This window comes from Humulus lupulus, chromosome 7, assembly GCF_963169125.1.
Source record: "Humulus lupulus chromosome 7, drHumLupu1.1, whole genome shotgun sequence".
Lineage (NCBI taxonomy): Eukaryota > Viridiplantae > Streptophyta > Magnoliopsida > Rosales > Cannabaceae > Humulus > Humulus lupulus.
This window is the reverse complement of record NC_084799.1, coordinates 46,107,845-46,111,768: the sequence shown is the minus strand read 5'-3', so window position 1 is coordinate 46,111,768 and position 3,924 is coordinate 46,107,845. Positions and strand designations below refer to the sequence as shown.

Genomic DNA, 3,924 nt, shown 5'->3' with positions numbered 1-3,924 from the left:
TTCTTGTGTCGGCGATAATGTCGACGGCCAATTCCCGCCTGCTATGGATATTGTCACGGATGTCCTTGGACCCCGCTCGCGTTATAAGAAAGGGTTTGGGGGGTTGCCTAGGTTGAAGGCAATTGGCGCAAAGAGGGCAGCATCTTTGTCAACTTCTCAAATGTCCGGGCAATTGCCACCTGAAATGGACAACCTTTTGCAGCGAACTAAGGACATTATGCTAGAAAATCATAACCTAAAAAAGCATAATACCAAACTTGAGAGTCGTCAACGGCGTCAAGATCTCCTGCTCAGTGCTTTGTTGAAGCAGGTTGGTGAATTGGCTCCTAGTTTTACAGTTGACTTACCAGACCAGGATCTGGACGAGGACGATGATGCTGACGGGGGCGGGGATGATGAGGCGGGCAGTGATCATTTGTAGAAGTTTTTATTTATTTATTTAAAGTTTAATTTATGAGATATTTATTTTACTAAACTACTTTTATATTTTCATGTTTGGTAGAGACAATAAATATTAATAGTTGTAATTTTTTTTTATTTATAAAATTTTGATTTTAATTTTATTTCTAATTTAATAATATTACTAAAAAATTAAATAATTATTAATATATTAAAATAAAAAATTATTAATTAATATTAATATATTGAAAATAAAATTAGTAATTTAATCAAAAATATTATTTAAAAAATACTTTTACCAGCGCAAAATTATGTCGGCAAAAGTGTCAATCCTCATTATATATATATACACATTTCCTGGTGCAAAAATGTGCCACTAAAAGAGTCAAATTTTACCGGCGCATTTTTGCGCCGCTAAAAGTGTTTTCCACAACAACGTGACAAATTTTTTTACCGGCGCATCCTTATTTTTCCCGGTGTAGTTTTTCGTCGCCAAAAGATACTATTACCGGTGCATTACATTTGCGTCGGCAAAAGTGAAATTAGCGACGGGGGTACGTCGCGGTCATTTGCCGGCGCAAAATTGCGACGGCAAAAACTACCTGGGTTTTGCCGGCGCAAAACCTTAGTGATTGTGTCAATAGTCACACCCTAGACTGAATTAATATTCAAGATTATTAAAAGATTGGAGGAAGGACCTCTTCCAACAAACAAACAAAAAAAACTCATTGATTAGTCAAAGGACATGCTTAGCCAATTCATGAGTCACAATATTAAAATTGCTACCAACAGGAGAGAAAGATGCCTCCCAAAAATTTGAGGATCATGATTTGTTTAAGCTCCAACAGTTTTTTGTAAACCAAAAGGTTTATTGCAGACAACAATTTTTCGACCAAACTTATTTTCAGGTTTGAAGAAAATTCTCAAACTTGTAAAAAAATAGGATATTGTAAAATATTATTACACAAATTTACCAATATATTATGTGGCTGCATAATCAAACAGATGAACTAAATATAAACTTAAGAAGTGATAATGATGTAATAAACTAAATTATTCATAATAATAAAGATGTTAAAAACCCTATACTGGAATGTTATAGTTCTTCTGAAAAGTTATTTATTTAAGCACAATTCGTTATAAACAATAACTAAAGTAACCTATTAGGTATATAATTATAACCAAACGTACAAAAGATAATAAAAGGTTTAGATTTGATTAATCTTTAATTAATCAAATCAAGAATTTATAAACCATATACTATATAACTTTCATAATAGCTACTTTGAAGAAAAATGTTTTCAAATAACAACAACACTTCAAATAAAATTAAATTAAATAAAAGAGTTTAAAACCATATTTTAATGAATGAGCTATGAACCAGAAAGTTTAGATTTTAACTAAAAATAAATAACATAACATAACACATAAAGGTTTGAAGTTTCAAACAAGCTATATATTAAACTAAAATGTTTACAAACCACACCAAAAGAATACTAAACGTATACATCAACTAAACATAATTGTTTATAATTGTAGTAAATGATCCAAAATAATGGCATGAAAAAGCTAATATCATCGATTTTAAAATTGTAAAGAAATTACCATTTTATATTGTTAATTACCTAAGTTATTATTTTGCACCAAGCTCCAAGTGAATATTAGGATTTACCTAAGGCTAAAGAGGGTAAGGATAAATGTGAAATTTCCCTATACTAATTTTTTGTATTGAGTCATTTGTTGATTTTTTTTTTAAAACTAAGATATTTATCTAAATAATAGTTGCTTTGGGGCTATTTTGCCTATTGCTCCTACAAAAAAAACCAAAAAGTTTAGATTTTTAGCAAAGATAAAAGTGAATAAACTAGCAAACACAAAAGTTTTAGCAAAATTACCACATTAAACAAATTTGTTTTACTAAAGGAAAAAAACAGCTCAATCATAAAACATTCATATTGAAAATCAGGGACGGAGCTAGAAAAAATATTACGGGAGCAAAATATAAATAAAAATATTTAGGGGGCTTGATAGCTAATTTTTTTTTTAATATATAACTAATTTAATATATAAATATAGAAAGAATTAAAAAAAATTGGGGGGCTCGACTTCTTTTATTGCCTCCATCTCTGTTGAGAATGGGTTCATGCAAAACACAGCTATGGCAGAGCAATGAAAGAAGATAACACTATATGTCAATTGATCAAACACAAAGCAAACAAACAAGAAACAAATGACTGTAAACACCATATACTTGGTTCGGAATCAATTAATGACATTAACCCTACATCCAAGACAAGGCAGCAATGCCTTAGTCCAATTCACTAATCTGAAATATGAATTACACTCCTTGGAATCACACATAAGCCTCACGAGTACAATCTTCAGTTCTTGAACTCAAAACCCAGAACCCTCAAGCTTACTTCTCTCTAGTTATCTCACACCAATACAGAAACAATGAAAAATTGCGTAACCCAGGTTGATCAGCACTAAGGGTATATATTGAGATACTCAAGAAAGTGACTAAAATACCCAATACTCCAAGCTGCAACTTACAGAATTAAGGAACAAATTAGTAACTAACTAATTTGCTTACATAACCCATCCGGGGAATAAAAGGCTATTGGGTATAATATGACTCAAACCTCGCAATTCATATCAGCTAAACACAGCTATTTATAAATAGTTGAATGAAATTATTTATAAACCAAAACTAATTTAACAAGAACTCCATGAATAAATATTGAACAATAAATAAACGATATTAATTTCTTCTATATACCATACAACTTACCGAAATGTTTCAGTTTATTTTCTCAGCTGGGGCTTCCCATTTCTAGCACTGGCTCCATTGATGACGCTTTCCCTGGTAGGATTGACGAGAAAGCTCAACGCGAGATCCACGTCATTCTCCTTGGCTCCACATTCGCTACAATCCGGGTGAGGTGGAATGGCTACGCCCGGGGCTGGTGTCATAGAGGTGGCCACACGCGGTGGTCCTCCTTGGATGCCAGCAAGTGAGGTGGAACAAAGAGAGGGAAAACATATATAGGAGTATTAGGAGAGACGGAGAAAAAGAGGATTTTTGTTTGAATTTTGCACCCTAAATTTGTTATGTTATTATATTAAGGATATTTAGGACTTTTTGAACATGTGTCATTGATGTGGCTAAGAAAAATCAGGAAACAAATAATTACGTCAGTATGTCGTTAGTCGCATTAGACAGAAATCCAATTTATAATATTGTGAATAATTTTTGAAAATTTTTTAATGATCCAAAAAAATAAGGGGACACGATAATATATAGGCATTACAACAAAAATCAATTTTAATAACCATAAAAGTCGTCTCTGATGTGTCACCCTTAATAAAATGCGTTTAATGGTGTATATTAGGGACAACTAATGAATCGCTCTTAATATTCCAATATCATAGTTGTCTATGTCGCCCCTAAAAGTTGAGATGTCACTCCAATTTTTTTCACATGTGGCATAACTTTTGATCGACGTGTCGCCCCTGATATTTGAT

The 3,924-nt window shown here is 32.2% G+C and overlaps 1 long non-coding RNA gene across 1 annotated transcript; it reads right to left on the bottom strand.

Moving 5' to 3' along the window:
* Nucleotides 1–2,630: 2,630 nt before the first annotated feature.
* On the bottom strand, nt 2,631–3,470 carry LOC133789571 (uncharacterized). Its single transcript, XR_009873617.1, has 2 exons — nt 3,191–3,470; nt 2,631–2,941 (listed from the first exon to the last, which is right to left on the bottom strand). It is a non-coding gene; the product is annotated as an uncharacterized LOC133789571 (long non-coding RNA).
* Between the last annotated feature and the right edge of the window lie 454 nt (nt 3,471–3,924).